The 14,113-nt window shown below is 57.2% G+C and overlaps 1 protein-coding gene across 3 annotated transcripts in view; it reads right to left on the minus strand.

The window, feature by feature from the left end:
- The window catches only part of CELSR1 (cadherin EGF LAG seven-pass G-type receptor 1), a 145,784-nt gene that overhangs the window by 48,896 nt on the left and 82,775 nt on the right, over positions 1 to 14,113 (minus strand). The gene's annotated exons all lie outside the window — the stretch shown is intronic.

A 14,113-nucleotide genomic window follows, 5' to 3' on the forward strand; every position in this document is an offset into this window, starting at 1 on the left:
AGGGAGTACTGAGCTGGGGCCCCACGTGACCCAGGAAACCACTGCTAAGAACAGACCGCAGAGAACTGAACACAGGGACTCAAACAAAAACCTGTTCACAAAAGGTCTCAGTGGTACTGTTCACAGCAGCTAAAAGGCAAAACAACCCCAAAGACTATCAGCAAGTGAACGGATAAACGGAATGTGGTATATCCATTCAATGGACTATCATTCAGCCATTAAAAAGGAACGAAATACTGTTATACGCGACAATGTGGGTGAGCCTCCAAGACATTACGCCAAGTGAGAGACGCCTGGCACAGACACCTTCTGCGCCACGCAACACACATCACGCCTTGTGTGACCCAATTTATGTGATGTGTCCAGACAGAGACACGGAAAGTAGAGGAGTGGTTTCAGGGGGAGGGCGTGGTGGGGGGCTGGGAGGGGCTGGTAATGAGTACAGAGTTTCCTTTCAGGGTGATGGAAATATCTCAGATCTAGATAAAGGTGGTGGCTGCACAGCATCATGAATGCACTAAATGCCACTTTAAATGGTTAATTTTATGTAAATTTCACCCAATTAGAAAAAAAAAATTGGATGGACACCCACCATTCACCTTCCCCGTTTTTTCTATCTGTCAAACGAGGATAAACTGCATCCCAAAGCCTTCCTAGAGAGACTCACAAGCAATTACAGGCAGAAAGAGCAGCGAGCGTTCTCCATCAGGCTTGGGAAGTGTGTGTGTCGACACAGTCAGCCTGACTTGGGGGTTTGGGAGGAACAAAGGCCCCAGCAAGGGTGTCTGATCTGGGCTCAGCTCATCCATCTTGGTCGAGGGAAGACAAAGCATGGCTGGATGGCTGGTGGGGGGGAGGAATCAGGACAATCGTGAGGCGGCGACGGCGCCTGGCTCAGGCGCACACGGCCAGCCGCGCGTTGGCAGGAGGGACTGTGATGCGAGCGGTTCACCCGAGCATCCAGGGCGAGACTGGGGCTGGGGAGGAGAAGGCATGCAAGGCTCTGTGGGCACAGAGGGGAGGAGCAAAGAACAGACAGCAAGGCGAAAGGAGCTGCCCCTTCACATCTTCAAGATGAATTTTTAAAGTTTGTGCAAGAGAAAAAGACGGCCAGGAATAAAGGGGCCACGTGGCAGGACATGAGTCACCTTACTTCTCAAGCAAGAGGGGCTCCGGGCACAGGACAGGTAAAGGCCCGAGCCCTGACATTCCCTCCTGGGGCCTGGCCCCAGGGGGCAGCTATCCCAGTCGGGGGATCCCTGCCCTTTTCTCACCCCGAGCCCCACCCCACAGCGGCCTGGCGTGGACACCCAGGGGCCGAGGGGAGACAGCATACGATCCAAGAGCTGGAGGCCCAGGCCAGCCAGCAGGGCCTGAAGAAGGGGCAGACTACACTGCTCAGTGCCCACAGGCTGCCCCGAGCAGAGCCCACCACGGGCAGGCGGGATCGGGGCCAGTGAGGACAGGCCCACCGTGCCCACCCCCGAGAAGAGTTCTGAAGGATGCCTTGCGCATCGGGTGGGGGGGGGGCCAAAACAACCAGCTTTGCAAATCTGTGCGGATCCGGGTTCCTGGCTCCCGGCGAACCCGCCCCAAGTCGTCACTTGGGGTCTGCCCCTTTTTATTTCCCTTCAGCTATTTCTTCTCCCTGGGCAGCAACCCCCCCTCCCTGGGCTTTTCCATTCAGGGGTCCCGGAGCAGCCCGTGGGGATTGTTTGTGACACAATAGGGCTTGGTCCCCACCAAGTGCTCATATTTCTACAGCCTTTTAACCTGCTACAGACAATTCCTCATCAGGGAGGCGGATGGGGGTTCCATTTCAAATGCTGGTTGCAAGGGAAGGAGGTGTGGGGTGGGGGCTCGAAACCAGATACCAGGAGGGGCAAGTCTTGGGAACGAAATAGATCCACGCTCTGTGTCAGAAATGATTAACCGACGTTCATATCAAAGAATTCACAGACGGCTGGGCCTGAGGAATGTCACAAAGAGTGGAAATGCAGCCTGGAACGTGTATGTGTGAGGCTCAGACCCGACGACTGGGCCGGCTGGACGAACGAAGCCCACTGGACGATGGGCACACCGAGAAATGTGGGTGAGCCCCCGCCCCGGTCCAGGCACAAAGGTGAGTAGGCCCCCCTCCAAAGCAGGCATGGTGTTTCTCTCTGATGTTAACTGGTGGACGAGAGGAGAAAACATCCAGGCACACACACTTCCAGGATCCAAACCAAACGCCCAGGGAGCCTCCCAACAGGACTCTGCTGGAACTCCAACAGCAGATCAAGGTGCTGCATCCCCGGGGGCCCAGGTTGGGTCTGGGGGGCGCCCCATGTGCAGACAGTCCCTGGATGCTCTGGTAGCGACTCTGACGCTCAGCTTCCCCGCCTGTAACACACAAGTGGGAATGCCCTCCCGCCCCCTAGGCAGGCTGCAGCACCTCCCAGACCCGGAGCACTGACCAGGCCTCCACACAGGGACTCTGGGCTCTGCGATGGAGAGCTAGGTCCACCTCTCTTGTGGGAAGGGATTTGCCCCAAAGCCACCCAGGCAGGAGCAGAGAAGGAGGGTGGGATGCAAGTTAGTGGCTGCACACTGTTAAATATAGAGTAGATGTACAACATCCATGTACACCGCAGGGAACGATGCTCGATGTCCCGGGGTAAAACCACGGTGGAAAAGAATATCTATCAATCCCTTTTCTGGGCAGCAGAAATTAAACCCAACATTGTAAATCAACTATACTTCAATAAAATGTAGAAAAAGAAGTCATTCCACCTTCTTCAGTGGAGAAGGAAATGGCAGCCCACTCCAGTATTCTTGCCTGGAAATCCCATGAGCAGAGGAGCCTGACGGGCTACAGTCCATGGTGTTGCAAGAGCCGGATGCAACTTAGTGCCTAAACGGCAACAAGAACCTTCTTCAGTGAAATTGGCAGGAGCTCAGAGTTCCCCCAGATGAAGCAGTGAACGACAGAGGATGAGGTGGTGGGTGGCATCACCAACTCGATGGACACGGGTTTGGGTGGACTCCGGGAGTTGGTGGTGGACAGGGAGGCCTGGCGTGCTGTGGTTCATGGGGTCGCAAAGAGTCGGACACAACTGGGCGACTGAACTGAAGCAGTAAACATATTTACTTCTTGAATTTAACATTAAGACCTAAGCCCAGGCCTTCTTGACCCTTTTCCTCTGAGACAAGGGACGCCCGCACCCTAGGATGGGCACAGTGTCCCCCAGGGTGTGGGCAGCACACTGCTGCATGGAAGCCTGACGGGGCCACCAGGCAGGGCGCACGGCTGGCCGAAAGGGGCACCTGCTCCTGCCTGCTTCGCCTGCCGGGGACCTGGGGCAGGGGACACGCTGCCCAGCTTGGCAGCATCTCCTGGAGAGAGGCTAAGTCCAGTGTCATTCAGAAGAGAGGACCCGGGCCCCCTGCCGAGTCCCTGGTACTGGGCTGGCTGTCACACACAGGGCCCAAGGCTGGCAGGGGCCAGGGGACAGCAAGGTCCACAGCCTCCAATGAGCATCACCTCCAAAAGGCCAAGAGGTCACATCCTTACCCCACTTAGCAGAGTCCCCTGACTCCCACTCTCCAACCCAGACCCCTGAGCCAGGTTCAGCTGTAAAACCGAGGTGAAAACGGGGCCTCCCGGGTGGGATTAAATGCACAGGGACGTTTGTGAAGGGAACATTCCAGGAAGTTTGTTGCTGCCGCGCTGTTGCTAAGAAAGGCAGGAAGAAAGCCAAAATACACACAAACGGCCGTTCTCCCTGTATTTTCGCCACGCTGTTTTCCTGCATGAAAAATATATAGCTTCTTTTTTTAACACCTTTAAAGAAAATACAAGAGTTCCCTAGCAGTCCAGTGGTTAGGACTTGGGAGTTTCACTGCCAAGGCCCCAGGCTCAATTTCTCGCAGGGAAACTAAGATCCTGCAAGCGGCCACACGGCAAAACCACACGCAGCAGACCAGGAGCGGCGAGCAGCCCGGGCTTCCGCGCGCCGTCGCGGCAGTCCCCGGTCCTTCTCTAGGGCGCAGAGCACCGCTCAGCTCTGAGTCCCTCATGTGTCCAGCTGCCCGGCAGAATACTGTGCTGTGAGAATGGACCCTTCTTATTTGGGGAGCATTAAAAAGAGGAGACTTTTCACAAGGGTCAGAATCAGCTGGTCACCTTAACATGAACCACCGCAGAGCTGTCCATTTCTCAGGCAATGCAGTGACCCGACTCCTGAGGACTGCGGCCACAGGTCGAAGGAGGTGCTTTTGTGATAGTTGCTCAGACGTGGGAAAACCCAGGACTGGGAGGCAGAGGTCCACAGAGCGTGGCCTGTGCGCTCGGCGCTGCGTATGAAGAAGCACCTCCTACCGGCCCCAGCGATCTCCGTGGGGACGCCTTTTGTTCTGGAAAAGATCCTCCCCAGGTGTGGCCTTTCACCAGACAAGCTCGGGGGCCGGTGAGCGGGGGCCAGGAGCGTCGGAGCTGCCGTCCCCACCAGGCCGGGTCCCTTATCTGTATCTGCCTGGCCGGGCAGGCTCTCCGAGTTTTCTGGGAACCCGGGAGTTCACGCAGCTTTGCTCCAAGGGGGTCTCTTCTCCAGTGACAGACGGAGGGCTCAAGGTCAGGGTTCTTTCCATTTACACAGTGCCTTCTTGGAACATTTACACATGTTCCTTCTTTTAGGGGCTCTGTGGACCAGAAGCTGCTCAACACGAAGGGGAGGCCCCTCAAGCCCCACGAGAAGTGCACGCCCTGAACCCCTGGAGTCTATGACTCTGACGTCGGCTGCTCCCAGCTGGACCAGAGCCGCAGAGGGGCCCTTGGAACAGTCCAGGAGAGAAAGGAAGGCGGCGTCAGCAATGACACGTCTCTGGGCTGCCGGGGTCTGCAGGCTACAGGTCATCTTTTCGGAAAACCTTCTCGGACAAAGAGAGAGAGGCTTTCGAGAAGCATCCACTCACACTCACACTCACACGTACACACACACACACACACACACACACACACATACTCTTGCAAAGCCCCCTTCTGCTCCTGCTGGGACCCCAATAGGATTGCCTCTGTCCCCAGAGCATGCATGGCCACAAAGAGACCCCAGGACCCTCAGCTTCTCCCTACAGACCCCCAGCGCCTCCCAGTTGCTTCCACCCTGCTCTGGGTCAGCCTCCCTGCCCCCACCTCGGGTGCGCAGGCCTCTAGGGTGCCGTGCAGGGGTGGGGACAGGGCTGGGTTGGTGGGGAGCAGGCAGGGGTGAGGCCTGGAAGGGCTGGGAAGGTGGGGGGGGGAGGGCAGAGCGGGAGGGCGCTGGCAGGTGGGCTCCGTCCAGCCCCGACCGCATCCCTCTGTGTCCTCCTCCCAGGCTGGACGTGAGGCCCTCGGTAGTGACAGGCTGGTCCTGGGGAGGGCAGGGGGCAGGGGTGAAGAAAGGGGGGCAGCCTGGGAGGGCAGAGGGCTTGGGGCGGGCAGTGTTTCATTGCAGAGCGTTGGGGGGCGGTGACGGGGTCTGAGCTGGGCGTGCTGGGTGGGACAGGGCGGCCGGTGGAGGCACGAGGCCACCAGACAGGGAGCCGCCTGGAGCTCTGGGCTGCGGGCAACTTTCCACGGTAGGCGGGGGTCGGGGGCCCGGGTGGGGCTGAGTGATTCTATTTCCATGGCGGGTGACTCTGCCCTCTGATGGGGTGTGTTTGGAAAGGAAGCAGGTGGGCGCCCCGCCCGCTTGGGCACTGGGCTCCCACTGTGGTCACGGGAACATCGATGTCAGACACAGATTGGCTACCCACCAGTCCAGACACAACAGGGACCATTCCTGTCCCCAGAAACTGGCCGAGGAAAGCAAGAAATCCAGCCAGAGAGAAACAAAACGATTCACCCCCCAGACCGCAGACTCGGACTGGAACGGGTGAGCCTGCCCGGCAGGAATTGAGCGTGTACAGCGCGTCCCACCGACTCGCCTGCAAGGCTCCCAGACTACCACCTCCGTGAGCGGGAGGAGCGAGGCTAAGAAGACCGTGTGCAGACCGGGGGACGGCAACCACCCACCTGGCCCTCTCCTGCATCACGAAGCGTTGATGGACTTGGCAAATGCCTACCTACACTTGAAAAGAGTTTAGCTTCCTTATCTCGTACCTGCTTTGAATCAAATGATTTTCTAAACGGAAAACTTTTCAGAAAACAAAACAAAAATGGCTCACAAGCCCATCACCCAGATGACTCCTGCTGTATTCTTTAATAAAAGAAAGCATGAAACACATAAGACATCACAGGAAGTTAAAGCGAACACGAAGGCCCCCCCTTCTCATTAACCGTATTCCCAAAGGCATCCACATGCGGCGGACTCTCTGCAGAAAGAGTTGCAACAATGCCTCCCATCACCGAATCACAGGAATAATAAACAGCTGATGTTTCAAGATACCACGCGTGGGCTGGCTCAGGACCCAGCACAGCTATCTGATCCGTGCTGTTGATGGACTTGCTTCAGGGGGGAGGAGAGTGCCCTTCAGGAAAAAAATGTGCGTATGCCAGCACATATTTGTCCATCTTTCCAAGTTCTTTTAATTAAGCCCTTGAGTTAATTTCAGATGTACACGCAATTCTAAAAAATAAGCGAGGTCTGAGGCGCCCTTTACCCAGTTTCCACCAACTGCAAACATCACGGCCCAGATGTGGACGCCGACACTGTCAGGATACAGAGTGTTTCCATCAGCATGAGGACCCCACCCACGGCCCTCCCACCCCCACCCCCAGCCCAGGCAGCCACTCATCCGTGCTCCAGGTCTGCCATGCCCTCTTTCAGGAGTGATATACAGATCGAACCACATAGCACGCAAGCTCAGTTCAGTTCAGTCACTCAGTCGTGTCTGACTCTTTGCAACCTCATGGACTGCAGCACGCCAGGCCTCCCTGTCCATCACCAACTCCTGGAGTTCACTCAAACTCATGTCCATTGAGTCAGTGATGCCATCCAACCATCTCATCCTCTGTCGTCCCCTCCTCCTCCCGCCTTCAATCTTTCCCAGCATCTGGGTCTTTTCAAATGAGTCAGCTCTTTGCATCAGGTGGCCAAAGTACTGGAGTTTCAGCTTCAGCATCAGGCCTTCCAATGAATATTCAGGACCGATTTCCTTTAGGATGGACTAGCTGGATCTCCTTGCAGTCCAAGGGACTCTCAAGAGTTTGCTCCAACACCACAGTTCAAAAGCATCAATTCTTCAGTGCTCAGCTTTCTCTATAGTCCAACTCTCACATCCACACATGACTTTAAACCATAGCTTTGACTAGATGGACCTTTGCTGGCGCAAACTCATGAGACTGGCTCTCCCTGGTCAGCACACTTTTCTCTTACATGTGTCAGAAGTTCCTCCTGTCTTATTACTGAGTAGTATTCCGGGTTCCGTGGTGCGTGGATGTACAGTCTGTGTTAACCATTCAGTTTGGGAATGTTAGGGATGTAAGCTGCTCTGAATCTTTGTGTACATGAGTTGTATCTATAGTCATGGGAAACGTTGGTCTGTAGCTTTTTTTTGGTACTGTCTTCATCTGATTTTGGTATTAGGGGAACATTAACTTAAAAAAATGGCCCAGGAAGTGTTCCCTCCTCTTCTATTTTCTGAAAGACACTGTACACAATCGGTGTAGTTCTGGAAACATTTGATAGAACTCTCAGGTGAAACCACCAGGGCCTGAGATTCCATCCTGGGGAGTTTTTAAAGCACAGTTTCCGTAATAGTAACATAGTTGTTTGAATTAGTTATTTCGTGTTGGTTGGTTTGCGACAGTGTGTGTGTTTCAAGGAATTGAGAATTTATTCCTGATACTACTAACCTATCTTCTCTCCCTCTCTTTTTTTTCTTGCTAGAAGTTTGATGACATTACGGGTTTTCCCAAAGCTCTTTGTTCCATTGATTCTTTCTATTGGTTTCCTGTTTTAAAAATCTCTGGTTTCTGCTCTTGTCTTTATTCACTCCTTCCATCTACTTGCTTTGGGTTTATTTTGCTCTTCTTTGTGGAGGTTCTTGAAGTAGGAGCCTTCCGGGAGTTGGTGATGGACAGGGAAACCTGGCGTGTGTCCATGCTATCCTGGCGTGCGTCCATGGGGTCGCAAAGAGTCAGACACAACTGAACTGAACTGAAGTGGGAACTGAGATGATCGATTTGAGATGCAGCCTCAGTATTCTTGCCTGGAGAATCCCCAACGGCAGAGGAGCCTTGTATGCTGCAGTCCATGGGGTCGCAGAGTTGGACACGACTGGTTGACTAAGCACAGCCTAGCACAGCTCTTTTCTAATATGAGTATGAAATGCTATGAATTTCCCTCTCAGCATCCCACATATTTTGGCATTTTGTATTTTCATTTCCTTTAAATTAAAAACACAGATTTAAACAAACTTCCTTCATTTTTTCCCCCTTCTTCCCTTTTCTGAATAATTGAATACTTATGTCAAATCTCTATGAACGTCCCTTGTTCCCAGCACCGGTTGGAGTCAGTCGGTAGATTCAGGGCCTAGAGAGGCAGCAGTCACAAGGCTGGGCTGGATGAGAAGGGTGGCTGGGGAGGCGGCCTGGTGGGGGCTGAGAGTGAGCAAGGAGGTGGCGGCCCTTTGGGGTTGGAGGCCGTTTAAACGACGGTGATTGAGACAATGAAGAGTTTTACCGAGGGCAATGGGAACAGGTTTTCTCACTGAGCAAGAAAAGATTTACAAACATGGAAGGGGAAAAAAACTGGAATGACTCTGTGGTGCTGGAACGGAATTCAAAGTTTTCAATAAGTAGAGACAGAAAGAAACATGAATTTCAGTATGAGTATATATGAGCACACACACATACCTGTACATATATATACATGTCCTACTGGTCCAGTAAGAGACTGGGAGTGAGACCCCCTAGGAGCAACGAGTGCATCCCGCACCTGAATCCTGGTTCCTAAATACCTGCCTTTACGGAAAGGATCCGGAGTTCTGTGGGTAAAGTGGACCTCCTCCCTCCCTCGAGTTCTCTCTCTCCCTCTGCTCACTGTCTCTCCCTTCCTACCCTCCCCCACGCCCTCTGGAACACGCACACCTACACAACAACAGTCTTATCTTTTTGGTCTTTTTGTGTATCCCATACCCAGAACAATGCGCGGCACACAGCAGGCACTCAGTAACTGCTCCATGTATTACGAAGAAAGGGCAGAAGGGAGTGACCCGGAGGCCGGGCAGCCCTGCCCAGGGGTGAACCCACAGAGGTCTGCAGGACACCAGGAGGACCTCCATGAAGACCAGCCTGAAACAAGGTTCTGAGTGGAAACCCTTGACTCTTCTGGAAGATCTGCCGAAGCAGAGGGAGCCCCCTGAGCCTGGGGGTGGTTCAGTTCAGTTCCGTCGCTCAGTCGTGTCCGACCCTTTGTGACCCCATGGACTGCAGCACACAAGGCTTCCCTGTCTACCACCAACTCCTGGAGTTCACTCAAACTCATGTCCATCCAGTCAGCGATGCCGTCCAACCATCTCATTCTCTGTCATTTCCTTTTCCTCCCACCTTCAATCTTTCCCAGCATCTGGGTCTGTTCTAAGAGTCAGTTCTTTGCATCAGGTGGCCAAAGTATTAGAGTTTGAGCTTCAACATTAGTCCTTGCAATGAACATTCAGGACTGATTTCCTTTAGGATGGACTGGTTGGATCTCCTTGAAGTCCAAGGGACTCTCAAGAGTCTTGCCCAACACCACAATCAGGCAATCAGACCCCCCTGCACCATGCCTCGCAGAGCCCACTTCCCTGGAGCCCCTGGAACGTCATGTGCGGCACAGACCCGAGAGGTCAAGAAGGACGTGGACGAGCCTGGGGATGAGTGCGGCCGGGGTGGAGCCGTCCCCGCCGAGCCCCACACCAGTGGCCCCTCCCCCAGGGTCACTGGAACCTTGAGCACGGGACGCTGTGCTCGGTGAGAAGCACAGGATGCGGGCACCGAGAGAAGCAGTGCAGCCAGGCTCTCACTGCTCCAAGATGCTTCCAGCACCAGGCCGGAGACAACCCGGTCCTCTGGGCGTCACCGGGACCAGAACAGGCCCCGCCTGCCGAGGCCCCGCCCAGGATCCCGTCAGTCACCTTCTGGCTGATGTGTCTGCGCCCCAGATGCCTGATTGGACAGGGCGAAGGCCTCCAAGTAACCCCTCCAGATGTCCCCCCCGCCGCGCTGGGGGCACTGCTGGTGCTCAGCGAGAGACTGTCCTCCCTGCGAAGAGCAGAGACGTCTGCTCCCTGCTGCTCCCACAGGGGGGTGCTCCTCCCTCCTCCCCACGGCCCTGGGGGTCTCAACACAAACATTCTGATGCCCAAGGGTGAGGGGGAAGGACAGACACCCCACAGAGCTCTGACTAATGCTGAACCCGAGTTCCCAGTGCAGAGAAATCACTTAAGCATGAGCCACACAGACCCTTCTGCAAGCTGGCGGGGAAAACGTTTATCGATCATGCACAACAGCCTCGGAGGAAAAGACATCTGCGACCAGGTGATGACCATGTGGGTGTGTGTGAGTGGGTGCTCAATCGCGTCCCACTCTTGCGACCCCATAGACTGCAGCCCACGAGGTTCCTCTGTCCATGGGATTTTCCAGGCAAGAATACTGGAGTGGGCTGCCATTTGCTTCTCCAGGGGATCTTCCCCACCCCAGAATCGAACCTGTGTCTATTGAGTCTCCTGCGCTGGCAGGCAGGTCTTCACCAGAGCACAAACCCTCCAAATCCTCCCCGAACCTCCATGGGCGGTGTGAGCAGAGGGGCCCCAGGTTCCACCTGCGCCTGACGGACTTCAACATGTTTGTACAAAGTGTCCGCCTTCAAAATACCTTCCCAGGAAAACACCCAGCTCCAGCGGGCACCCGAGCTCCACTGAAAGGGAATTTTGCCACCGGCCCTTCTCGCTTAAAATGCCACCCCAAGCAGAAAGAAAAAGTGAACTGACTTTGCTGGACTGCCTGCCTGGGCGACTTCCCATGTGGCTCAACTGGTAAGATTCTTCCACCCACAATGCGGGAGACCTGGCTTTGATCCCTGGGTTGGGAAGATCCCCTGGAGAAGAGAAAGGCTCCCCACTCTGGTATTCTGACCTGGAGAATTACATGGACTGCATAGTCCGTGGGGTCGCAGAGAGTCGGGCACGACTGAGCAACTTCCGCTTTCTTTCACTTTTCTGCCTGGGGGACCAGCCCGCATGGACCCTATCAAGGGGTCACGTCCTCTGCTTCCTGGCTGCCTTTGGCCAGTGGGAGGCCTAACAGGAGACTGAGGGTGGGGGGCATTGCCAGGAGGTTCCTTCTTCTGTCCGGGTTCTACTCTGCGCTCTCCCGGTCCCTCTTGGCCTCAAGGCTCGCACAGCCCTGGGTTCTGCACTGCCCACATGGATGGAAGCCCCACATCCTGTCCCCTTTGGTCGTAAGCCCTCCTGCGCCATCCTGGGAAGGTTTCCACCTGTTTCAGGGGGCGGGGGGCGGTGACTGGTAAAATAGCCCAGACAGGCCCCAGGGCAACCGTGGACGTGGGGGCAGGCCCCATGGGGCCCCAGGGGTTTCCCACACAGGACCCACCCTGAGGACCAGACCCGACGTGGATGACAGACAGACAAACAGCTGCAGAGCAGAGCGACCCGCCCCCCACAGACCACCTTCACGGCTGCCCTCCTTCCTGCCCGCGGTCGCATCCTGACGCGGCCCCCCGCAGCCACGGGCCCCCGCAGCCCCCCACCGCAGCCCCTCCACACGGGCCTGAGCTGCTCCCCGCCCGGGCCCAGGGGGGGCGGGGCTCTGCGCCTGGACAAGCCCGCGCCTTGGCCCCGAGAGACACAAAGCCCCCGAGACAGACGCCCTAATCCCGAGCACTTCCCATGGTGCACGGAGGCAGACCACAGGGGCGGCCTCCAGGTCTGCGTGCAAACTGCAGGGTGCCTCCACCCAGCAGCCTCGGGCGAGAGAGGAAGCAGCTGAGTGGCCCAGAGGAGAGGCCTAATCCCGCACGGAGGGTCTGCTTCAGGATCGGAAGCGGGGGTGGCAGGGGTCCACGTCTCCTGGGCCCCTCCTCCCCGGGGGCCCCTTCAGGAGGGAGTTTGTTTCTCGGGGCCGCCTGCAGGGGCACTGTGAGCAGGCAGGCCTTGGCGATGTCGGAGGCCGATGGACGCCCTGGGACCAGGGCTGGGCAGGCCGAGTCAGAGGCCCCGTCTCTGCTCAGCTGGGACCACTGGCAGCTGACCCTGCTGGGGAGTCGAGGCCGACTCAGCCCCCAAGCCCAGTCTTCAGCCGGCCCCGGGAGGTATGTTTCCCACACAAGCAGGAAGGAAGAGGTACCATGGGTGCTTCCCTGATGTGAAGCGGGGCCCCCGGGGGTCTCCTTGGCACCCTGCTGGGCGGGAAGCCCCCCGGACGCACGCATCCTCCCCCCAGAGGATGACCAGGGACGGCCCCTCCCTGGGGTCCTGGCCCTGCCGGCAAGGGGAGGAGGCCAGAGGCTGAGAGCTCAGAGGCAGGAAGGTCAGACGGCGGGCACCTCGTCCTTGTCGCGTGGCCCTGGAGCACCGCTGCGACTCTTAACTTTCCCTTCGTTCTACTCGAGGGCGTGTGCAGCATCCTGACAAAGAGCCCACAGGCGTCTGAGCCAGAGAACCACAGGTTCAAGAGCCCCAGAGAACCACTGACCCCCGTGTCCCCCATCTGTGGGCCAGGAGGGGGTCGGCCTTGCAGGAGCCCTGCCGCCAACATGGCTTCTTGCTGGGCCCATCTGGACGTGGGAAAGTCATCGCCACGACCTGGGGCATCAGGGCCGTCCACTGCCGGACTGGCTGGAGCACATCGAGGCCCTGAGGTCAGAGCCGGCCGTCCCTGCTCGGTGGACGGGGCCCCGTGCCGTGGGCGCCTGGCCCTCCAGGAGGCTCGGGCAGCCCTCACACCTGCGCCAGCTGAGAGCTGCTGCCCCACGGCTCCTACGGTTGCTCAGCACGCTGCCTCCAGGGCAGAGAGATGGGTCAGAAAGCATCTGACCTCGAGTGGGCTGTGGGGCAGAACTCCCTTGGGGGGCCCTGGGGGGACCCCTGCTTTCCTCCAGAGCAGCTGAATCAGGTCAGAAAGGCCCACGGGTTGGGGAAAGGAGGTTGGGTGGGTTAAGACCCCGCAGAGAGAAAAACCCAAGCTGAGGATCCGTCCGTCCTCAAGCCCTGGGAGGTCAGCTCTGAGGGTCCCCCTACACCCCTCATCTCCCACTGCGGCCACAAGAGGCTGTTCCAGGTGGGAAGGAGGTGGGTGCCTCGCGCTGGCTAATAACTGTCCCAAATGGCCACGGGCACACCCACAGGAGAAGGCTCCTGCACGCACGACGGGGCAGCAAGGAAACTGCCCCCGTGTCTTTGGGGGCGCCCTGCCTCCCTCTGGGCCCCCCACCCAGCACCCAGCCCCCAGCCCACGTCCTTAGCTCTCACACTCGGCCCTGCATCGGGTAACACGGCCACCGCCAAGACCATGGCCCGGGCCTAACAGAGCGGGAAGCGCGGGGCGTCTGTCCCAGGCAGCTGTGGACACCCCCGACCTGGTCCTCACGCTCCCGAGAGGGACACCAGCCCCTGCGTCGCTTCAGACCTGCACCCCGGCCCTCATCACAAACACGGCGCCGAGTTCCACACCCGAGTCAGAATCCGGCCGCCCTCTACCTGGGGCGGGGCAACGGGAGCGCCTGCCCTCAGGTGGGGGCAAAAAACCAGGGTCACCTTGCGGGGCAATCACTGCCAGGGGCTACACATTCAGGGCGGTGGAGACGTGGAGAGTTAGACCCCCACTGTGTCCAAAGGCTGAAAGGCAGCGCTCTTTCTCCGTGGGCGTATCCCTTACCGAGTGGGGACCCCTTGTCTGCGAGCCAAGCCAGGCCCAAGTCTGTGGCTGAACGCCATGAGGGGGAGGCGCCCCAGAGTTCCCCAGGAAGGAAAAGAGAGGCTTGCCAAATCCCCGGCAATTGGAAAGCAGGGCATTCTGATGCAAAAACTAGCAAGGAGTCAAGAAACAGCAAAATGAAAGGAAACCCCCCAAAAACGCCCAGACCTTCACAGCGTTTCCTGGGAGAGCCTTCTGCCTCTCGGGTTTCATCCAGGGAGGCAGGGAAGGTTTAGGCCT

Source organism: Bos grunniens, chromosome 5 (genome assembly GCF_055505025.1).
Source record: "Bos grunniens cultivar Pamir isolate PY7600 chromosome 5, Bosgru_T2T1.0, whole genome shotgun sequence".
In the NCBI taxonomy this organism is placed as follows: Eukaryota; Metazoa; Chordata; class Mammalia; order Artiodactyla; family Bovidae; genus Bos; species Bos grunniens.